Below are 25,454 nucleotides of genomic sequence, written 5' to 3'. Positions count from 1 at the left end.
AAGTGCAAAACCTGCAGCACCGACGTTTATAGTTTCCTGGGCTGCATTTGATTTCTTTGCTCTGTGTCTTGTTCAGTAGTATTTGTTTCAGTGCCTTTATCTCTGTACTGGTCTGGCCAACTTTTTAACCATATTGATACCGTAAGCAATGTCCTTGTCCTTCAACTAAGTCAATACTCTCGTCTTGCAAAGAAATCCAGTGATGCTCATGTAATGAAAACACTGAAACAGCATAATTGAATTTTCTGGTTCTCTGCTTGTTTGTTTGGATTGGATCTGAGAGTATAACCAGTTATTGTAACAGTGTTTTCTCTCTCTCTGTTGGGAACATTTTTCATTGTTTTCAAAGATGTTAATGAGATCTTTGTGTAGTTCTATCAATTCATTAACAATTGTCAAATGACCTCTCACCTCTCAATAACTACAGCAAGATACCCTCAAGACTGCCCACTACTATGTTCTTATGGTGGAACAGCGGAGTTCACAGCGGGGTTCACAGTCACAATAACTGTCCACCTGACTTTCCTTCTGGCGTCGGTTGTGCAAGTGCACTTGAAGCCAATATGTTCTTTGCTTCAGTATTGCATTCTTCTGGCCATGATCATGCCAGACATATAGGGTTGCCACCTGTCCAGATCTCACCTGGACATCCCAGTATTTATAAGGACTGTCCAGGTGAAACTTTCCTGTCCTGATCTACAAATTACAAAATCCGAACAGGACATTGAAAATAATGACATCAGCCAATCACTGATCGGCACGTCATCAGCCCCCCCCCTAATTTTACCAGTCCGGCCTTGACGTCACCAGCCCTGCCCCCGCCCTGCCTCCAACTTCATCTGCCCTGCCCCCCTGGCTGTTTTCCAGCCCCAGAAAAGGTGGCCACCCTACGGACATATCAGAGGACCAACAGTGAGTTGCAACACTGAATTTTTAGCATTATAACTGGAGAGCATGACCACCCTGGGGGTGATTTTGATATCCTCGGTTGAGGAAAGGGGAGGAGTTTCAAAAATATTTAGGACCGCAAATAGCCATTCTTCTAAAAGACTTTATATAAATTGGCCAATAGGCTGATCCAGCCCACAGCCATTGTTCTGTGCCCTTCTAGGAGAGGGAAAATAGTTTTCAATTTTGCCCTTGATGCTTACGCTGCATGGTTTGTAAAAAAACAAGAGGACAGTGTTTATTTACTGTGCCACAAAATGTGCAAATACCAACCACATACCTTATCATAACGTGCCCATAAATAAGCCTGGCAAATTCCTCTCTGAAACAAGTAATTAAAAAAGGTCAATATGTGGAAATGTGGGACATTCAAACAGTAATACAGGACAGCAAGCCCTTCAAAAAGAGGTTCAGTTGGGAGGTATTGGTACAAAAGTTGTATTTCCTTGAGCAGCATAAGTATTTCTTTCAAAGATTTTCGACATATACAGACCAACAGAGGAGGCAAAACAGGAGTCAAATGTGTTTTGGCATTTCCAGCGGTTGCTTTTACCTAAAATGTATAGAAAAAGAAAAAAAGTAACTTCAGGAGATCCTTCAGCCTTTCTGCAGTTCAGTATTTGATGTCCCTTAATAAAAAAAATAGGAATACAATTTTAATAGGATATTAAATATCAGAGATCAGGGAATTCACATATTGTATTAAACCCTGGTAAATGAATGGGCAGCTACAACAGAAGTAACTTCAAGTTAATTAGAAAGAAAAAACTTAAATGGAAAACAGAATTTTAAGTAAATGGTAAATGAAGCCAATCACAGGTCTTGCTTTGGCAGTCAATCTGGGAATAACAAGTGAGATTATGCAGCGGGGAAAAAATTGCAGGAGCCTTAACACAGAAATGAAGGATAAAATTACACTGAAATATTATGCATTAAAAAATTAATTAGCAGACACACCTGGGAAATGAGAAAAATCCCACTCAATTCAATAAAAAAGAAATATAAATCAAAGTTAACACTAACAAGTTGCACAGATAACTTTACGCACAATTAGTCATGTAAAATTTTAAATTACAAAAAAAAAATAATTTGCATAGTTACATAGTTGGGATAAAATAACACAAATCTATATATTTACATAGAAACTTGTAATCCAGAATGCTCGGAACCTGGAGTTTTCCAGATAAGGGGTATCATCCGTCTACCAAAAATTTTCTTTCACATTAAATAAACAAAATAGGCTTATTTTGCCTACAATCAGAAATACTTTTTCTTAGATGGGATCAAGTACAAGGTACAGTTTTATTATTACAGAGTAAAGAAAGAAATCCTTTTTAAAAAATGTGAATTATATGATTAAAATAGAGATATGGGAGATGGCCTTCCTGTTATTTGGAGCTTTCTCACCATGTGAACCCCAAGATTTGCCGCCATTATTTTACACTACTTTGTACCTTTGTAAGTAAGTTCTGGCAGAGGTTTTGCATGTAAAAATATTACAGCATATTTACATATTTACTTTAGCTTTAAGTATCCCCTGTATCCTTGGAAATTCTGCTTGTCCAAGAAGAAATCATCCAAGCCATTCTTATAGTCATTAACAGAATCAGCATCACAACATCACCCGGCAGTGCATTCCCCAACCTCACTGTCCTGACTGTGATGAACCCCCTACTCTGTTCCTTTAAATGAAACTTCTTTTCCTCTAGTCTGAAGGGGAGGCCTCTGGTACGTGATTCTCTTTATGGGTAAAAAGGTCCCCTGCTATTTGTCTATAATGTCCTCTAATGTACTTGTAAAGTCTAATCATGTCCCCTCACAAGCGCCTTTTTTCCAGAGAAAACAACCCCAACCTTGTCAGTCTCCCCTCATATTTTACATCCATCTTACCAGTTTAGTTGTTCCTGCCTACTTGCTGCGATTCTGAATTCCAAGACAAAAAAACCCAAGATTTAAATAATTTTCAAAATGCAAGTGAAGTTTATTTTGCTTGACGAACATCATAAAATAGGATTTGGAATTAGTTATTAAGGTGGCAGGTCCCCGTTAAGGACTGGAGTCCAAAACTGCCCCCATACTCCAGATGAGGCCTCACCAGGGACCTATAAAGAGACATAATTATGTTTTCATCCCTTGAGTTAATGCCCTTTTTTTTGTACAAGACAGAACTTTATTTGCTTTAGTAGCCACAGAATGACACTGCCCAGAATTAGACAACTTGTTATCTACAAAGACCCCAAGATCCTTCTCATTTAAGGAAACTCCCAACACATTGCCATTTAGTGTATAACTTGCATTTATATTATTTTTGCCAAAGTGCATAACCTGCATTTATCAACATTGAACCTCATTTTCCAGTTTGCTGCCCAGTTTTCTAATTTAGCCAAATCACTCTGCAAAGTGTCAGCATTCTGCATGGAACCTATAGTTCTGCACAATTTATCATCAACAAATCTATCCTTCAGTCAGTTTTCTGTCCAGGTACAAATACTAAATACTACTATAATAATGTACTATGTTCCAGGCCAATATTCCTTAATTTAACCATTAACCTTCTGTGTTGTACTGTATCAAAAGCTTAAGCAAAGTTTAAGTAGACCACACCCACTGACATCCTAGAGTCAAGGTTTCTGCTCACCTTTTCATAAAAGGCAATTCAATTAGTATGGCAAGATCTGTTATGCATAAAGCCATGCTGGCACAAATTTATTGTATTGTGATTTGAAAAGCTTTATTACATCTTATTACCCCTTCCAAAAGAGAAAGGGATCCCTTTTTTAAATGCGTGACAACACAGAATCACAGAATCCTGAAAACTTAAGTAAAGAGGTTTGGCTTGTTTGGTACCCTGGGATGAATACCATATGGTACTGGACCTTTGTTTACCTTTACAGGTTCAAGTCTTTTGAATGTTGTCCTGAGTGACTGACGCATTTGTAGTTATATTACTAGAATTCTATTCTTCATGGTTAGCTAATATGAAAAAGCAAATTCATTTGCAAAAAATATGACCTTGAAATAGACTGTTTAAAAAACTACAAAAATAAAAATATATCTCATATTGACTTCTATAGAACTTCACAAGGTTTTTGTTTGTCATTTTTTCATATACATTTTGTAGAATTCATAAATACTGAAAGATCAAAAATATGCATTTTAAAATATACATTTTAAAATAAAAATCACTTTTTTTGCAGCAATGTTTATAGGTGCTCAGATGCCCAGGGTTTTCCTTTATTGAATTTTGAATTTTAATATTGAATATTGAATTTACTAATTTTGCTAACGTGTTTTTGGACATTTTTATTCACCTGAACAATAAAAGCAATGAATTTATCACAGGATGTGGTTTGTTTTTTTGAGAGTATAATTTTTTTTCAATTGGGTGATGGGGACACCACTAATTTACAATAGCAGATGGCAAATGACAGCACAGAAACCAGTGCAATTAGCATCAGAATTTAACAATCAGCCCTGTAGCAGCATCTTATATTACAGACTAACCTAATTTTCTGATGGATAATTTGTAATAATTTGTGAAACTTTAGGCAAGTGCAAAAAGTTCAGTATATAAAATTTGCCATCCATTTTTAGGGTTTAGTTCTCCTTAATACTCATGTTGCAATGTTTTTAAAAGACTGTCCCAAATATTAGAAAGCATGTACCCCCACTAGCTTCCCAGAGTAAAGGGGAGACGCCACAGACTGGAGTTTTGTGCAGAAAGTATATTTTTGCTTTTCTCTGGATTCAGCAGAAGCTCCTGTAGGCAACAGTCTAACAAAATGCAAGTTTCAGGCTGGGCTGGGAGTAGGACTTTCTTTGGGAGCATGGGTCTAGTTTTGGGTCAAATTTTTGAATGCCAGATATTCTATATAAGATAAATAAAAAAATCACTTAAATTCTATTAATAAAATCTCATTTGGAAAGTCAAATAAATGTGTCAATTTTACCCATAAAAATAAACTGGAATCCAGGGTTACAGTTAGTGCTCCATTTTATTCATAGCACTGCATCTGAAGGGGTTAATCCATATCTAGGGTGCACTGCGTGAAATATTCATATTTAAACTTTTACAAGCAACAAAAAACAACAAGATGCATTTACACCAGCAACACCCGCTAAATGGCTAAGAACTAAGATAACAGAGAATCTTAATGAGATCAGTTAATTCATTTCCTTTTAATTACTGTGTGTAAAACATGCATTAATCATCCCCAGGCCGCATCGCTGGAGAAGGAAGAAAGATCTGGCGCACTCGCATTTTGAAAGAAAAATGGCAGGTGTACACGGGCAAATTGAATTTGTCAAACGAAAACAAATTTTCCTTGTAATTGCTCAATTTTTCCAACTGGCGTCATTAGCTGTGAAGTTCTAAATAGGTCAACAAAATCTGCTGCAAACAATGATAATTCCAGGTTAATAGAGTTACTGTCGGAACTAAGGAGACACAATTGGTCAATCAGGGAAAGGGTTTTAAAGGAGAAGGAAAGTATTCTTCCACTTCGGGTTGCCAAATGTTAGGCACCCCCAAGTGATTATATTTACTTACCTGAAACCCCAGGCTGGTGCTCCTATCAGCAGAAAACTGCACCGGCCGGGGTTATACCAGTGAGCACCACGGAGCACTTCTGTTCTGGCTTCTTCTTTCTTCAAATTTCCCGGGGCAGACACATGCGCAGTAGAACGAAATAGTCGACTTTTTAGTTAAAGTTTGGCAGAAGCTGGAAGAGGATCGCTCCGTGGTGCTCATTGGTATAAACCCGGGCCGGTGCAGTTTTCTGCTGATAGGAGCACCAGCCTGGGGTTTCAGGTAAGTAAATACAATCACTTGGGGTGCCTAACATTTGGCACCCCCAAGTGGAAGAACACTTTTCTTCTCCCTTAAAGAGTTTTATCATTAAAACAAGTGGTATAAACATTATGGTGTATCTGACGCAAACTATTTGAATATGTGCTTTGTGCAATTTAACGTACTCCATCTGAACAATTTTCTGAATAAACAAGTCCTGGACAGTAATGTTGTATCTAATTATAGAAAGTAGATATTGTGGGTGGTTGTACAGTTGGTTCCAGTTCTATTATCACACAGCAGCCAGTCAGTAGAGTTTACAAGTCAAATGTATGAAAGTAAAAACCTGAGTGGATGCTATGAATTTCTAGATTACTAGAATTACTAGAAAATGTTGCATTTAATGTTGCATTATGTTCTCAGTAGAGAACTTAAAGAGGTAGTCACCCTTCAGAAAACATATATTTGTCAAACAGAAACAAATAAAGTGCCATATTCAATTGCTGTCTCTCTCTAAATCAGGGATCCCCAACCTTTTTCACCAGTGAGTCACATTCAAATGTAAGAAGGGTTGAGGAGCAACATAAGCATAAAAATAGTTCCTGAGGATGTCAATGAAGGGCTGTGATTGGTAGCCCCATGTGGACTGGCAGCCTACAGAAAGCTTTATTTGGCAGTACAACTGGTTTTAATGGAACAAAAAGTTTCATCTAAGCCTGGAATTCAAACATTAGCACCTGCTTTGAGGCTACTGGGAGCAACATCCAAGGAGTTGGGGAGCTACATGTTGCTCGCGAGCTACTGGTTGGGAATCTCTAATCTAAATGATTGTAATTTTAAACATTTGTTGAGTATGCCGACAAGCTAAAGCCTCTAGTTGGCATGCTCCCTGAAATCTACTGCTGACTTTATTCCGTGTAAGGGATTTGCTTTGGGGGAATACCAGATAGACTGATTGGAGGGCGGGGAGTCCTTCAGGTAGGGATAGTTGGGACCAAGGGGGTAAAATAAGAGACTAGATGAGGAGGAGAGGGTATGAAGATCTGAAAAAGGGCAGGCAGGAGATAGAACATATTTGGTAGGTTTGGATGGGTCTATAAGCAGAATAGACTAAATCAGGATAGAATGGACCAAGAGGCAGAACTGACAGAAGTAGGATGGAGTGGGTCCAGAGGAAGAACAGTCTGGAGCAGGCCAAAATATAGAAATGGCTAGAGCAACGAAAACAAGGTGGGATTAAAACTTTAAATTGGGCACAACCAGCTCTGATTGGCTGGCCCTAAATAGGTCATGCTGCTGAGATGTAGCCAACACTATGAGAAAGGCAAGTGAAAAGACCAAATTCACTAAGAGAGCACTGGTTGCCTTTCTGGAAGCCAGTAACCAGGAGGACATTGGTTCAAATGCCAAAATAGTGATGTGCAGATTGGCATGAAACCCACAGTACCTGAGAATATGTGGATTTGGGATGTCACCCACATGTTTTGCAATGCCCCACTTGTGCCTCCAGCAGCCTGTATTTATAGGTGCATGCCCGTTCCATCTCCACCTGCCCACTCATGACATCAGAAATGGGCACGGGTCTGTAAATACAAGGGGCATGCCAAGTTGGCCTTGGGTTAGGGTCGGTGTGGGTAGACAAAAAGTCATGAAATTGATAAAATACATTTTAAAACATCAATTTTGGAAAAAACGGTGATCAGTTTTGTGCATGGCTCAAGAGAGACAATCCATGAACTTTACCACTACAAAAACATAAATAAAACAAATAGAAAACAAATAGAAACTAAAAGCCACTTTCAGAGATCCTCTGATACACAGAATGTACATCTGCTGGAATTCTCTGGCTTCATTATATTAGTATCAGTGCCGACAAGCAAAATGGGCTTCAATAGAATATGTGTGTCCATTAGTGTAGAAGAGAATGTAAGGTCAGCCCATCAAAAGATGAATTGGGACATATCACAATATCACTTGTCAGTGCTGAATTCCGCAATACCATCAACCTCTATAACTCCCTGGCACCTGTGATTACACATGACGGCGGTCTGACATATTAATAGTGGGGTAATATTTCAAAAATAAAATAACTGAAATGATCTTTTTTTTCTCACTTTGAGTCTGTGTTCAAATATTTCCAAAAGAGATTCTGCAGCAAATACCTGTATAAGATACAAAAACCCCTATATGGCTATTTAAATAAATGTTAAAATCCTATTAATTACGTTTTGTGACCCCATAATGTCACGAGGGGGGGCTGCACCCCCTATTTCTCTCACTAAAATCACAAAGTTTGCAAATCCCATGATGCTCCCTCGGTTTTTAATGGCAGAACAGGGATGGTGGCAGCCAATTCCGATACAAACTCCAGCAGCACTCCGGTATAGTGAAAGAAATTTATTTGTGCAAATGAAGCAACGTTTTGGGCATAACCAGCCCTTCATCAAGCTTGCCCGAAACATTGCTTCATTTGCACAAATAAATTTCTTTCACTATACCGGAGTGCTGCTGGAGTTTGTATCGGAATTTGTTCCCACAGTGGGACGCATCAATAGGCCATTTATATATGCCATGTTTTAACATGAAAAAAAATATAAGCCCTGTTATATGTGCCATACTCCACTCTCTACATTGCTGCATAGATAGTGGGGCAAGGGATGAATGCTCTGATGAAATGTCAATGTAATAGGCATGAAACGCGTCCCACATTCACAATCCCTTCTCAGAGACTATTCTCCACTGTTACTATAGACACCATCTCTCCCTACTATACCTGCTATCCCACAGTCACACTCCCTTCCCAGAGACTATTATCCACTGTTACTATAGGCACCATCTCTCCCTACTATACCTGTTATCCCACAATCACACTCCCTTCCCAGAGACTATTATCCACTGTTACTATAGACACCATCTCTCCCTACTATACCTGCTATCCCACAGTCACACTCCCTTCCCAGAGACTATTATCCACTGTTACTATAGGCACCATCTCTCCCTACTATACCTGCTATCCCACAGTCACACTCCCTTCCCAGAGACTATTATCCACTGTTACTATAGACACCATCTCTCCCTACTATACCTGCTATCCCACAGTCACACTCCCTTCCCAGAGACTATTATTCACTGTTACTATAGGCACCATATCTCCCTACTATACCTCCTATCCCACAGTCACACTCCCTTCCCAGAGACTATTATCCACTGTTACTATAGACACATCTCTCCCTACTATACCTGCTATCCCACTGTTACTATAGACACCATCTCTCCCTACTATACCTGCTATCCCACAGTCACACTCCCTTCCCAGAGACTATTATCCACTGTTACTATAGACACCATCTCTCCCTACTATACCTGCTATCCCACAGTCACACTCCCTTCCCAGAGACTATTATCCCACTGTTACTATAGGCACCATCTCTCCCTACTATACCTGCTATTCATTTCCTTCTATAACTACTATAGTATCTGAAAATTTTATTATCACATTTTTGTCATTAGGATTTCTCATTTTTGCCTATAACTGTCTTCAGAACATACAGGGCAAAATGCACCCCTTTCTGGCTGAGCTCACCCCTGAGTTGTAGGCTGTACAGAATAGATGTAAAATGATCATAACATGCAATATGTGCTCTGTAGAAAGTTTTTTTTCCAATTTGCTTTACAAGATTGAATGACATATGTTACTTATAAAGTCTCAATAATATAAAACAGTATATATATATACACACACACTGTACTGTTGTTACCTTAAATTAAGCCAATTTAAAGAAATTACATTAAGGGGCAGATTTATTAAGGGATGAATAGTAAATTTGAATTTGAAAATCGAGATTAAAAAAAATTCACATGAATTGGAAATTCGACCTTTGATAAATGGATCTTGTATTGTATCCCTCTTAGCAACCTCTATTTCTCATTAGATGTTACATGTCAACGTCTGCCAGGGAAGGATTTTGTATGTAGGGCCATAAAGGATAACTAAAACTTTTTTTAAATAAAGTTGAGTTCAGTATGTTTAGTGTTTCTGTACCAGCCCAAGGCAACTACATCCCTTTAGGGCAGAGACAACGTTTAGATTCGTCCAGCGACAAAGCGACTAAATCGCCAAGCGACTAAATCTCCCCAAATCTGAGTGGGTGTATCTGCCCTTAGCAAAAAAGATCTGTTTCTCCAAAGATGCCCCAGTAGCTCCCCATCTTCTTTATTGCTGATTCACTGCACATGCTCTGTGCTGCTGTCACTTACTGAGCTTACTAATTAGTAATGAACTCTATTTCTCATTACAGACTAGCACAATTAACATCAGAATTTAATCACCAGTCCTGCAGCATCAACTTCAATGACAGAAAAACCTAGTTTTCTGCTTGATGACTAGAGAGGACCCCTAAGCTCAGCTTCTCTCAACAGCTGCTCTGAGCATACTGAGCATGTGCAGAGTCACTGACTCTCCTAACATGGTGGGTACATGTAATAACTTTGAAGGCTGGGATCATTTCTCTTATAGAGATGCTGAACCTTTAGGCTAATGCAATTAAGCTTAGTACCAAATTTGTATCCATATTTTAGGGTTCAGTTCTTCTTTAATCGAAGCAAATAGCTGCATAAGTGGCCCCAGCATCTCCTGATCTTTTCACAGGTGACTACAGAGCATGGGGGATCGATGATGAAAATGAAAGCACCCGTCAAACAGAAGAGCCATTGTTTGGGTCCAGATATAGAAGGTGAAGTCCTTTATCCATGGTACAAACATGGCATTTGTTAAAGCAATGGCCACATTTTAGCATTGGACAAATATACGTTAGACATTCAATGAAACCTGCTATGCCATTAGTTTCCCAACCCGTGAAACTTTTATTTCTTTCTATGGTTAATTTGATGGTATATATAAAATGGCACTTAAACAGGAGTGGCAAAGCGTTAAATTGGTCAGTATTAGTGTCCGACGCATCTATGAAATCCGCCGTATATACAAACGAATGGAGTGAAGGCCCAGTTGTAGAGTGAGGGGCAGGAAGATCCCGTTAAGAATAAGCTGCCAGTAAATAACCTGCCTCTAACGTGCCAGCGTCTTTACAACTTATTCAAAGCACTTCTTTTTATGTTGATGTTCATTTTCCAACCAGCTGCCAATCTGAATGACTCCCCGGCTGTTGGAAATTGTTGCTCCGAGCTATTGCTGCCATTTCAAAGAATAGACGAAAGCTCATGCGGCATGAAAAGCTGAACACGTCTGGTGTGTTGTGTAAGGAAGGCCGGCTCCTGATAAACTGCAAAGGGAGTGTCATAAGATTTTAGGGCTCATACAATAATATCAGGTGACCCTTTTTTAACCCACAATGCTGCTGCCCACCCTCCTTAGAAATCTTGTGTATTTACAGGTGTATCACATCCGTAGTTGGGCCTGAGAAGTGTGGAAATAGTGTGACTTGCTCCTTGTTTTCCTGGGCATCCTGAGGCTATGGTCAACTCCCTGCAACTCCCAGCAGTGTGTAGTGGCCCTTTAAACACCTTACCCTCGGGTGGATCCTGGGTGTCTCCTTGTGCACCAATCACTCAGGTTGAAAGTAACAGAAGTCCAGGCTAATTGCTTCATAGAGATAAACTTCTTCATTGGACAATGACAGATTATATGGCTCACAGTAGTCAGGCAGTATAGCTCTCCAATCACAGCGCACACAGTGGAAAACCTTCACACTTATATTGCCAGCAGATCCCTCTCACAGGGTAGTGCAGCCTGTCTTGGTGATTTGCCCCAGCACTAGGGTTCCCACGGGTTAGTTGTGCATCCAGTCGGGTACCCTCGCCTCATAATACCTGCAAAGTGGTCGGGTTTAGAGCAAAAAGTCCCAGATTCCCTGCCCGTGCAGGCAGTCCACAGGTAACCCGGCTGGGTACCCAACAAAGGTGCAGGCTTGATCCCTCCCACCGCCCCTTGTGATTCTGTTTTTTTTTTCTGAAGATTCAGCGCCTGAGTGACGTCATTTCTGGTTCAATGTGATGTCACTTCCGGTTTTGCGTGTCTGCCAGGTTGGAAGGTTAGTTGGCCTATTGCAGGTCGGGTTGGGTAGCGGATCAGTGGGGGAAAATTGTGGGTCATGGGTAGTGGATATGGGTAGGGTACGGGTATCAGAATATAGAAGCATGGAGTATCTTGCTCCTTAGCACTTTCTCTGCTCCTGAGCTCACCCACTCAGGTCCCTGTCTGGCAGTTTGATCACCACTAGGATGCTAATCCCAACTAACAGCCAGACGGCTGCTCACTAAATACATTGCCTCTAACTTTTGCTTCTAGCGCTACTATAACAGAATCTCCTACCACTAAATAAACTTTCCATAACTTTGGGCCTGATACTGTGCAGACCCCTCCTGTACCCACCTCCCCGTAAGTTGGGATCCAGAAAGAGGACCCTAAGCACATGTGCGCTCTCCCTTTTAAACTCTTACTGGGCAAATAGATAAAATAGCATATAAAATAAAAGGGAAAGAAATAATAAAAAACAAAATAAACCAACACCTCACTCAGCGGTTTTACAAATTTAAACGAAGAGAACTATAAACTAATGCAGCTGTATCAAATATCAAAAATATCCTTGAACTAATGGAGGCACTTTACATGTAAAACTATTCGATTTGTAATATCCCTAAGATTTCAATTTCGTGACTAATATCAATTTGTTTGAAGAAAAGAGACCCGTTATCTAAAAATCTGCGCTTTAAATGAGGGTAATTTAAGCTTGTTGCCAACATACTTGATTTATCTGTGATCAAACATCCTTCATGGGGAGCTTTCCAAAAGCGAATATAGAAGAAGAGTTTTCTTTGTAGCAGCAACGAAACAAGGGATCACGTAATTTAACTAATTAAGTATTGGGATTACACTGGTTTATTCCAGAAATAAAAGGGGAGCCTATATTTAAGAGAACACAAGCTGGAGACAGTATAAAGCATATTTTTTTAAATTCAAACAAAGAAAATCTTTTAGTCCTTGCCAGACCAACTTAACTTGGGGAGAGGTCCATAAGTAATGGAACAGATCCACATTTTCATGTTTAGGTGCCAAATTTTAGGCACCCCCAAGTGATTGTATTGACTTACCTAAAACCCCGGGCTGGTGCTCCTATCAGCAGAAAACTGCACCGGCCTGGGGTTATACCAGTGAGCACCACGGAGTAATCCTCTTCCATTTAAGTGCCTTATTCAGCAAAGTGGACACAAATAGCGATATAACACAAGACACAGGTATAGAGGAGAGTGTCTATTTTGGTAAAAATGTAATAAATAACCTGTTCCAATGTCAGTGGTGCTGTGAGTAACCTGGGGCCACTATCCCTATTATTACATGTTCTGAAACACAATATGAACTATTCAGCTGTATAATAATATTATAATTAGTATAGTGGCTTTAGGGCTGTAATTACTACTATTGTACATTTCACAAGACCGTATTGCCTCCGGCACCATTTTATTGGTTATTATAATTAATTCTAATTAGAAATAAATATTAACTTTGTGGTTAAGAGGTAGACAAAGGTTATTCATGTTCCCGGAACATATATGTACAATAAAAAAACCTCTGTGCAGGAAACAATTCTTTTCAAATGTCAAATGAATGGATTAGAATAAAGTAAAGAGGCAGAAAGCAATGGACAATAGTCCAGCCTCAGATAGAACGCACAGTGGTAGATCTACAGATTGTCTTTCTAAATAACATACGTCGCTATAATGCCACTTGTATGTGCTGAAAATATTTTCTCAAACAAAGGGCCTCTGTAACTAAACATAGAGCCAGCACACACCTAGTTCCATTGTACCTCGGTTATATATATAGCAATTCCCTGTATGTTTTTATGTCAAATAATTGCTACTCCGAATGTTATAGACACAACAGTATTCAAAACTTACCACCTGCCTCGGACCAGATATTAAGTACAGGTATGGGACCTATTATCCAGAATAATCGGGATATATGGTTTTCAGGATAACCGATCTTTCCATAATTTGGATCTTCATACCTTAAGTCTACTAGAAAATCATGTAAACATGAAATAAACACAATAGGCTGGTTTTGCTTCCAATAAGGATTAATTATATCTTAGTTGGGATCAGGTACAACCTACTGTTTTATTATTACACAGAAAAAGGAAATCATTTAGAAAAATTGCATTATTTAATTATGATTATTATTGATGGGCGAATTTCTCCCGTTTCGCTTCGCCAAAAAATTTGCGAATTTCCCGCAAAATTTGCAGCATTAGGACAAAAAAAATGCCCATTGACTTTAATGCATTTGGAGTGAGAAAAATTGTCATCCACTCAGAAAAACGCCCATTGACTTTAATGCATTGGGACAAAAAAATGTCACCATAAGAAAAAACGCCCATTGACAAATGGATTTGGACAAAAAAAAGTCACAATAAGAAAAACGCCCATTGAATTTAATGCATTAGGACAAAGAAATGTCATCAAAAGAAAAAACGTCCATTGACTTTAATGGATTTGGAGTGAGAAAAATTGTTGCACGCATAAAAATTGTCTAGTGTAAAAACTCCCATTGACTTCAATGTGTTTCACAAATTTTTCCACAGTTTGTCAAATTTTTCATCAAAGTCAACATAAGAAAAAACACCCATAAAGAGAATCACATACCAGAGGCCTCCCCTTCAGACTAGAAGAAAAGAAGTTTCATTTAAAGGAACAGAGTAGGGGGTTCATCACAGTGAGGACAGTGAGGTTGGGGAATGCACTGCCGGGTGATCATTCAGTTAATGACTATAAGAGGGACTTGGATGATTTTTTGGACAGACATAATACAAAGGCTATTGTGATACTAAACTCTATAGTTAGTATAGATATGGGTATATAGAATTTAATTAAAAGTAGGGAGGGGTGTGTGTATGGGGCTGGGTTTTCATTTGGAGGGGTTTTCAACCCAATTTAACTTTGTAACTAACTATGTAACTATGTAATTATGTAATGCATTAGGACAAAAAAAGTCACCATAAGAAAAAACTTCCATTGACTTTAATGCATTTGAAGTGTAAAAACTACTATTGACTTCAATGCATTTCGCAAATTTTTGCCATTTCGCCTTTTTTTTCCGTAGCTTGGCAAATTTTTCAGCGAAGCAAAACTTTCATAACCGGCCAAATTTTGTAAAAGGTTTCCTGGGCCGGCTCTTGTCTATCATTTCTATTGTACAAAATGACTAGAGAATTCCTTTGTCTGGAATGATTTCGCTGCTACTCTTTTTACTTACCAAATACCGACTTTATTTACAAAACCACAAAATGGCTGTCATTTTTTCGTGAATAACAACAAATAGATTTTTTTAATAAAATTACTTTACAAAATACTACGCAAGGTTTTTGTTGGGCACAATGTAAAAATATTTCCATCCAACAGAGTTTTTATTCTCAGAGCTCAGCAATGCAGGAGCCCTTTATTCTTTTGTGTCGTATTAGAACTGACGGGATCAAGTGTGTAATGTTTGTTATTATGTGAAAATTGATTGTTCTTTAAATGAGTTGCCTAAGACGCATGTTATAACTGCCTGTCAGCTCTTCTATATGCATTCCAATGAGCGGCTTTATTTGTTTGATTTTCTCTATTAATGTCAAGTAGTGATGGGCGAATTTGCGCCGTATCGCTTCGCCGAAAAATTAGTGAATTTCACGAGAAATTCGCGAAACGGCGAAAAATTCGCAAAACGCGCTCGTTTTTGGCGTTTTTTCGGGAAAAATTTTTTTGACGCCGGCAAATTTTTGACGTGAATTTTCGCGGGCCTTTCGCGAATTTATTCGCTGGCGGCGAATCGCGCAAATTCCCTGCAAATTCGCGCCTGGCGAATAAATTCGCACATCACTAATGTCAAGTAGTAAACTGATATTGCGGTGGCTTCAATATTTTGTAGGTTGTAGCCCCATTTTGTGCCCCGGGAAAGGATCTCCAGAGATCATAACCAAGGTACAAATAAGCACTCCAAATCTCCCCCTAACTGACCTTCAGACTATAGAAACATTGGGGTAACAGTCACCCTGCTATAGTTCCAGGGGTACCCAGGGCACAAATAATCACTCACCCCAAATCTCCCCCTAACTGACCTTCAGACTGGGCCCCCTTAGCTCATAACAAGGTTACAGATATATAGAAACATTGGGGTGTCACCCTGCTATAGTTCCAGGGGTACCCAGGGCACAAATAATCACTCACCCCAAATCTCCCCCTAACTGACTTTCAGACTGGGCCCCCTTAGCTCATAACAAGGTTACAGATATATAGAAACATTGGGGTGTCACCCTGCTATAGTTCCAGGGGTACCCAGGGTACAAATAAACACTCACCCCAAATCTCCCCCTAACTGACCTTCAGACTGGGCCCCCTTAGCTCATAACAAGGTTACAGATATATAGAAACATTGGGGTAACAGTCACCCTGCTATAGTTCCAGGGGTACCCAGGGTACAAATAATCACTCACCCCAAATCTCCCCCTAACTGACCTTCAGACTGGGCCCCCCTTAGCTCATAACAAGGTTACAGATATATAGAAACATTGGGGTAACAGTCACCCTGCTATAGTTCCAGGGGTACCCAGGGTACAAATAAGCACTCACCCCAAATCTCCCCCTAACTGACCTTCAGACTGGGCCCCCTTAGCTCATAACAAGGTTACAGATATATAGAAACATTGGGGTGTCACCCTGCTATAGTTCCAGGGGTACCTAGGGCACAAAAAGGCACTCACCCCAAATCTCCCCCTAACTGACCTTCAGACTGGGCCCCCTTAGCTCATAACAAGGTTACAGATATATAGAAACATTGGGGTGTCACCCTGCTATAGTTCCAGGGGTACCCAGGGTACAAATAAGCACTCACCCCAAATCTCCCCCTAACTAACCTTCAGACTGGGCCCCCTTAGCTCATAACAAGGTTACAGATATATAGAAACACTGGGGTAACAGTCACCCTGCTATAGTTCCAGGGGTACCCAGGGTACAAATAAGCACTCACCCCAAATCTCCCCCTAACTGACCTTCAGACTGGGCCCCCTTAGCTCATAACAAGGTTACAGATATATAGAAACATTGGGGTGTCACCCTGCTATAGTTCCAGGGGTACCAGGGTACAAATAAACACTCACCCCAAATCTCCCCCTAACTGACCTTCAGACTGGGCCCCCTTAGCTCATAACAAGGTTACAGATATATAGAAACATTGGGGTCTCACCCTGCTATAGTTCCAGGGGTACCCAGGGTACAAATAAACACTCACCCCAAATCTCCCCCTAACTGACCTTCAGACTGGGCCCCCTTAGCTCATAACATGTTTACAGATATATAGAAACATTGGGGTGTCACCCTGCCATAGTTCCAGGGGTACCCAGGGCACAAATATGCACTCACCCCAAATCTCCCCCTAACTGACCTTCAGACTGGGCCCCATTAGCTCATAACATGTTTACAGATATATAGAAACATTGGGGTGTCACCCTGCTATAGTTCCAGGGGTACCTAGGGCACAAAAAGGCACTCACCCCAAATCTCCCCCTAACTGACCTTCAGGCTGGACCCCCTTAGCTCATAACAAGGTTACAGATACATAGAAACATTGGGGTAACAGTCACCCTGCTATAGTTCCAGGGGTACCCAGGGTACAAATAAGCACTCACCCCAAATCTCCCCCTAACTGAACTTCAGACTGGGCCCCCTTAGCTCATAACAAGGTTACAGATATATAGAAACATTGGGGTGTCACCCTGCTATAGTTCCAGGGGTACCCAGGGCACAAATAAGCACTCACCCCAAATCTCCCCCTAACTGGTATTCAGGCTCTGTGGGACCCTACTAAGTACACGTATGGGATCCGTTATCTGGAAACCGGTTATCCATAAAGCTCAGAATTATAAAAATGCCATGTCTCATAGTTTTTATTTTATCCAAATTATCCACATTTTTTAAAATGTGAACCTCATGCCCGAGCATTCTGTATAGCAGGTCCCATACCTGTAGTTTAACTAAAAAATAAAAACAGGGTCAGACTGGAGTAATGGGGACCCACCGGGACTGTCACATGAAGGCCCTTCCAGGCAGTCACAGGGCCCCCCTCCCAGTTTCCCTCTGTACGCCTCAATGAATGCTGGTTCAGGTGCACCTGCATGAACGCCACTGCACCACATACCTGCGTGGAGGAGGAGCATCGTAAGTTTTTTTTTAAGGTGGAGCCCGTTCGATGGAGCATGGCTGGGCTGACACTGAATACAGACATAACCTTAGTCTAAGGGGCAGATTTATCAACTTTCGATTGAAAAATTTTTTAGTTCAAGCTATATTTGTGTACTTTGACTAGGGAATAGTCCAAATTCAAATCAAATTTGAAAAATTTTTTAAAAATTTGAATATCGAAATTTATCATGAACTGTCTCTTTAAAAATTGGACTTCGACCATTCGCCATCTAAAACCTGCCGAATTGCTGTTTTAGCCTATGGGCGACCTCCTACAACCCATTTGGAGTCAATTGGTGGACTTTCAAAGTTTTTTTTTTGGAAAAACGTCAAATCGAATTCAATCGAATTCGCTATTCCTTTGATTCGTACGAATCCGGAACTGTTCGACCAAAAAAAAAACTTCGACTTCATTTCAGTTGGTCTTTTTGAACTTGAATTTCAACTTTTTTTCAATTCGAAATTCGACACTTGATAAATATGCCCCTTTAAATATTCCCAAAATAAAGAAAAATGAAAAGCCTCTATAATTTAGAAAGTCATGCAGAATTTTTATATTTTAAATATACAGATTTCACTGCATTTTGGTCTAAAGTCTCAGATTTAAAAAAAAAAAAAAACCCAGTTGTTAAAGATTTAATTGGTCCAGATGTCTAGATACAGATTATTACAGTGTATTTCATTTGGGATCAGGATTAAATTCATTTGCTGAACACAAAACAGCCAGTCTGGAGAACAAAACGAAATAATAAACTTTGGGATTATAATAATAATAATCATAACGCTGCTTAGCAACCAATGTGTGAAACACACAGAGAACAATTACACACATAACAATTAGCAGGAAATGTGTTTAAAATGCAGCGTCTCATTATTTTATTCAACACAACAGTAATTACATTTCTTCCAGGGAATTCAACATGTGGAAACGTGGAAATGTGCAATTAGAAAATGCTGCTGTTTCTAAACCAGATCCCAAAGTATTTATTGTTAGAGCGAAAAAGGAAAGAAAGAATAAAACACAGTTGATTCCTTTACATGCAAAGGATTTCTTTTTAGAATATATATTTTTCATTTGAATATCATGATAAAAATGCACAATTCAGTTCCAAATTCCGCTGTTGGCTTCTATTGAGATCTAATAAGCACAAGATCAGTTTATACTATGGAATGGCCCAATATATTCACATTACATGGTCATTTTGTTCTTTTGGGTCCCCAGTGATTTTTTTTTTTCCCTTCTACTTTATTATTTCTAAGATTTAAAAATGTTGTCAACAGTATTCAGAATTGTTATTATTTCCGTGAGATAAAATTATCATTAAGGGGCAGATTTATCAAGGGTCGAATTTCGAAGTAAAAAATACTTCGAAATTCGACCATCGATTTAAAATACTTTGAATTCGAATATCGAATTCCAAATTTTTTCATTGAATTTGGGTATTCTGCGGTCGAAGTAAAATCGCTCGATTAAATCCTTCAAAACGAACGATTCAAGCGTTTTTATTGTACGATCGTACGATTTCACTTAGACTCCAAAGAACTTAGAAAAATGCTGTAGAAGGTCCCCATAGGCTAACATAGCACTTCGGCAGGTTTAATTAGGCGAAGTATTGAAGTCAAAGTTTTTTTAAAGAGACAGTACTTAGTAGATTATTGAATGGTTGAATATTCAAACTATTTAACTTCGAATCGAATTCAAAGTCGAATTCGTAGTATCCTATTTGATGGTCTAAGTATCCAAAAAATTACTTTGAATTTCGAATTTTTTCACTATTTCGATTTCACTTCGACTCTTGATAAATCTGCCCCTAAATTGTTCCTGATCAATCCCTGGATCCCTAGTGGTTCACCTTTAAGTTAAAAATTCACATAATTCTCTGAAATGCATTAGTCTATAGGCCTTTGTTGAAGCGCAAAAATTTTTTTCTCCCATCGCAGACTATGGGCATCATTTTTGCAGAGAAACTTGGTGAAAAATTTGGCTCATCTCTACTACTAGACATTGAAGTTATATTTTATTACAGCTGATGGGAGAGAGATGAGGCGATGAGGGGGCTGTATTGGGGCATTTAATTATTTGTTTTTGGGATATTGAAAAACAGAATTAAAATGAGTGAAAAAGCCCAAAGTTTTATCATTATTATTTCTATTGTTAACAGGGTGGTTCACCTTTAAATTAACTTTTAGTATGTTATAGAACAGCAATTTTAAGCAACTTTTCAATTGGTCTTCATTATTTTGTAATTTTTTTTTAATAGTTTTTGAATTATTTGCCTTTGTCTTCTGAATCTTTCCAGCTTTCAAATGTGGGTAACTGACCCCATATAAAAACAAGTGTTACAAATGTATTGTTATTGCTACTTACTGTATTATTCCTCATCTTTCTATCCAGGCCTCTCCTATTCATAGTTCAGTCTATTATGCAAATCAATGCATGGTTGCTAGGGGAATTTGGACCCTGGCAACCAGATTGCTGAAATTGCAAAATGGAGAACTGTTAAATAAAAACCTAAAATAACTCACAAATAAAAAATGAAAACCAGTTGCAAATGATCTCAGAATATCCCTCTCTACATAATTATTTAAATAAGCATTATATTTGTCTCAAAATGTAAGAACTAATATAATAAAGAAGAGGAAAACCCCACAGAATGTGCTGCATAGATATTGTCACGATCGCCGCCCGGAGCAGGACCAGGAGCTCCGGGCGGCGCAACTACCTCTTCCGACGCCGCTCCCAAAATGGCGGCGCCCATGGCCGCCACGTGGGTAGCGGCGCCGGCGCAGAGACGCCTGCGCGCAAGTGCGCAGGCGCGAAGACATCACAACGGCGCGACGGACGCAGGCGCAGCGCGTCGGTCGCAGACGTGCTGATGCCGACGCAAGGGCGCCAAAAATCCCCTTTAAAAGGACGCCTGAGGCGCCAAGATGGCGCCCGAAAATAGGATCTTGTTCCTGAGTAGATTCCTGGGTTCCCTGTTGCTATTCCTGTTATCCCTGAGGATATTCTTGATTGATCTCTTGTTGTTGACCCCCTGCCTGGACTTTGGACTCTGTTTGTATTCTGCCTGCCTTTTGACCTGTTGCCTGAACTCTATTACCCCTTCTGCTTAATCCCTGGATACCACGATCCTGATCCCTCCTGAGGGGCTTCCTCCTAGATCCAGACAACCTCCCCAGAGGGAACTCCCAGTTCCCTGACATTATTTTCGGGCCATGGATCCCATTGAGGAAGCTCAGCCTGATTTCGGCAGGGCTTTTCGGGGCCTGCATTCCCGCATGGAGGCGTATGAAGCCCGGCAGAATTACGTGGGACACACGCTGGAGGCGATCCTGGAAAAGCTCTCCTTGTTGACACCAGCGACCCCCCTGCCGGCACCTCCTCCGCAAGCGGCTGCTGCCATGGCTACCCAGTCCTCCACTTCTGGTGCACATACTCCTGCTCCGCCTCTCTACGATGGCGATCCTCAAGCGTGTCGAGGATTCGTGAATCAGTGCCAGATTCGATTTGCCCTACACCCCACTGAATTTGACTCTGAACGTGCCAAGGTGGGGTTCGTGATTACTCGTCTGGCAGGGAAAGCTCTCGAGTGGGCATCTCCACACTGGGAGAAGCAGTCCCCACTGATGGATGACGCAGAAGCATTTCTCAAAGAATTCCGGATCGTCTTCGATGCTCCCGGCCGGGTGACATCCGCTGCTTCCCGTCTGTTCCAAATCCGCCAAGGGAGTCGCAGTGTAGCGGAGTATGCTATTGAATTCCGTACACTTGCTGCTGAGACTCGTTGGAACAACGACGCATACCATACTGCATTTTATAATGGTCTCTCCCTCCGCATCAAAGATGACCTGGTCTCCCGTGAATTACCCACGCAAGTTGAAGACCTCATCGCCTTGGCTGTTAAGGTGGACACTCTTCTGAGAGAGCATCAAACCCTGAGAGATCATGTCAGGAAGTTTCAACCCATGTTGGCACCCCGCTTCAAGAGGCCTCTTCTGCAGGCTCCTGTCACCCCACCTGCCCAAGCATCCATTTCTCTCCAGGAGGAACCCATGCAAGTGGGAAGAACTCGCCTCACTGAACAAGAGAGACTCCGCAGACGGATGTCAGGCCTGTGTCTGTATTGTGGCGGACATTCCCACTTCGCCAATGCCTGTCCTGCAAAGGCTAAGAGTTTTGTACCCCGAGGTATGTCTATGGTAACTCATGTAGGGGGCACTACTCAAAAGTCTCAGGGGAAGACCCAAGGAAACTCACACAGGTTTCTCCTTCCCTTCCAGATTCGTCTGACTGATAAGACCGTCTCCGGGAATGCTTTCCTCGATTCCGGAGCCGGGGGTAACTTCATGGACGCTCTCTTTGCTAAGTACATGGGAATCCCCCTATTTCCGTTGCCTTCTCCCATGAGGATTGTCGCCATAGATGATAAACCCCTGGAGTCTGTACTCACGATGATCACTGGCGAACTACTTGTGCAGGTTGGGACCCTGCATAAAGAGAGACTTTCGTTTCTTATTATATGTTGTCCCGCTGTTCCTGTTGTTTTGGGTCTCCCCTGGCTGCGCCTGCACAATCCCACCATAGACTGGTCCACAGGGCAGGTTTCTCGTTGGAGCCCATTCTGCCTACAGCATTGCCTTCCTGCTAAACCCCTCAAGAAGGTAACTATCTCCTCAACCGAGTTAAAGTCTCTTCCCTCCTGTTATAAAGAATTCTCTGATGTGTTCTGTAAGAAGTCTGCGGAATTCCTTCCTCCACATCGCTCTTACGACTGTCCTGTCGAACTCCTGCCAGGAGCCATGCCCCCCAGAGGCCGCACTTACCCTCTCTCTCCTGCTGAGACTACCGCAAAGAAGGAATACATCCAAGAAAATCTCCAGCGGGGGTTTATCCGCCCTTCTACCTCTCCTGCAGGGGCTGGGTTCTTCTTCGTGGAGAAGAAGGACGGAGGCCTTCGACCATGCATAGACTACCGGGGCCTGAATAAAATCACTGTAAAGAACAGGTACCCTCTGCCCTTGATCGTAGAGCTCTTCGACCAGCTGAAGGGGGCGAAGATATTCTCTAAGTTGGATCTCCGGGGGGGCGTACAACCTCATTCGCATCCGTGAGGGTGATGAATGGAAGACGGCTTTCAACACTCGTGACGGGCACTATGAATATCTCGTTATGCCCTTCGGCCTTTGCAATGCCCCTGCCGTCTTCCAGGAGTTTGTTAACGGATGTGTTCCGGGATCTCCTAGGAAGGTTCGTAGTCGTGTACCTGGACGACATCCTGATCTTTTCTAAAGACCTAGAAAGCCATCGCTCCCAGGTGAAGGAGGTACTCTCTCGTCTGAGGAAGAACTCTCTCTTCGCCAAGTTGGAGAAGTGTGTCTTCGAGGTGTCCAAGATCCCCTTCCTAGGATACATTATCTCTCCTGAGGGATTTGAGATGGATCCCGTGAAAGTGTCTGCCATCCAGGAGTGGCCTCTCCCGCTGAGTACCAAGGCAATCCAGAGATTTATTGGATTTGCTAACTACTATCGGCAGTTCATCCGGGGGTTCTCTTCCCGCATTGCACCTATCCTGGCCCTCATCCGGAAAGGGGGTAAACCCAGCTTGTGGCCTCCATTTGCCATTGAAGCTTTTCAGTCCTTGAAAGAGGCCTTCACGTCCGCTTCTGTCCTCCGACACCCCAATCCCGAACTACCCTTCTGCATCGAAGTTGATGCTTCTGAAGTCGGAGCCGGAGCCATCCTGTCTCAGAGACACCCCGCTGATGGGAAGTTGCATCCCTGTGCTTATTTCTCCAAGAAGTTCTCGTCCGCAGAGCAGAACTACGATGTCGGGAACCGAGAACTCTTGGCTGTTAAACTTGCCCTTGAAGAGTGGCGTCACCTCCTGGAGGGTTCTCTGATTCCTGTTCAGATTTACACCGATCATAAGAATCTCGAGTTCATCCAGTCCCTCAAGAGGCTAAACCCCAGACAAGCAAGGTGGGCTCTCTCTTCTCTCGATTTAATTTTATCTTGTCTTATCGCCCAGGCTCCAAGAATCAGAAGGCCGATGCCTTGTCTCGTAGCTTCACTCCGGTGGACCGCTCTCCTGAGAGACAAGAGCCAATCATCCCTTCAATCAAGATTATTGCCTCACTGTATCCACAGTTTGCCGACCAAATCCTGGCTGGTCAGTCTTCTGCTCCTTCTGATACACCCATTGGAATGGCATTTGTTCCTCCTGAGCTGCGTCTGCCTATCCTGCAACAGACCCATTGCTCCAGGCAAGCCGGACACCCTGGCCCAGCTAAGACTCTTGAACTCTTACGACGCCTGGTTTGGTGGCCTGATATCCGCAAAGATGTGAAGGACTTTGTTGCTGCTTGTAATGTTTGTGCCACATCTAATTCAAGCCACTCTCGCCCCAGTGGGTTACTACAGCCTTTGCCGGTTCCTTCCCGTCCTGGACCCACCTGTCCATGGACTTCATTGTCGAACTTCCTCCCTCTTGTGGGAACACTTTGATCTGGGTTGTCATTGATCGATTCTCCAAAATGGCCCATTTCATCCCCTGAAGAAGTTGCCCTCTGCGGTGGAGTTGTCCCAGCTATTTATCCAGTACATCTTCCGCCTGCATGGTTTCCCGGTGGAGATCGTCTCCGATAGAGGCACCCACTTTACTGCCAAATTCTGGCGTTCACTATGCAAAGACTTGGGAATTGTTCTTCAGTTTTCATCTGCATACCATCCGCAGACGAATGGGGCAGCTGAACGTGTCAACCAAGCCCTGGAACAGTTCCTGAGGAACCACGTATCCCTCTGCCAGGATGACTGGTGTGATCTCCTCCCATGGGCGGAATTCGCTCATAATAATGCTTGTCATTCCTCTACAGGAAGGTCTCCGTTCATGTCGGTGTATGGTCAGCATCCTCAAGCTTTTCCCCAAGACTTTGTGTTATCTGACGTCCCGGCTGCTGACGATTCCGCAGCCCATATGTCTGCTATTTGGGCTGCTACCAAGTTGAACCTAGAGAAGAGCGCTCTTGTTCATAAGACTTTCGCGGATCGTCGTCGAAGATCCTCTCCTCCCTACAAGGTGGGTGATAATGTCTGGCTCTCTTCCAGGAATATCCGGTTGAAGATACCATCTCCCAAGTTGGGTCCAAAATTCGTGGGTCCATTTCCCATCTTGGAGATAATCAACCCTGTGGCTGTCAGACTCCAGCTTCCACCAGAGATGAGAATCCCCAACGTGTTCCACGTGTCTCTGGTGAAACCCGCCATCACCAACCGGTTCTCTGGCGGTCAATCTCCCCCTCCTGCCATCGCTGTGGAGGGTCAACTCGAGTACGAGGTGGAGAAAATCCTAGACTCCAGGATCTCCAGAGGGTCCCTTCAGTACCTCATTCAGTGGAGGGGCTTTGGCCCTGAAGAATGCTCCTGGGAAGGACACCGTGATGTTCACGCTCCTCGTCTGGTGAGGGATTTTCACGCCAAGTTTCC

The sequence above is a fragment of the Xenopus laevis genome, chromosome 1S (assembly GCF_017654675.1).
Source record: "Xenopus laevis strain J_2021 chromosome 1S, Xenopus_laevis_v10.1, whole genome shotgun sequence".
In the NCBI taxonomy this organism is placed as follows: Eukaryota; Metazoa; Chordata; class Amphibia; order Anura; family Pipidae; genus Xenopus; species Xenopus laevis.
This window is presented reverse-complemented; position numbering follows the sequence as displayed.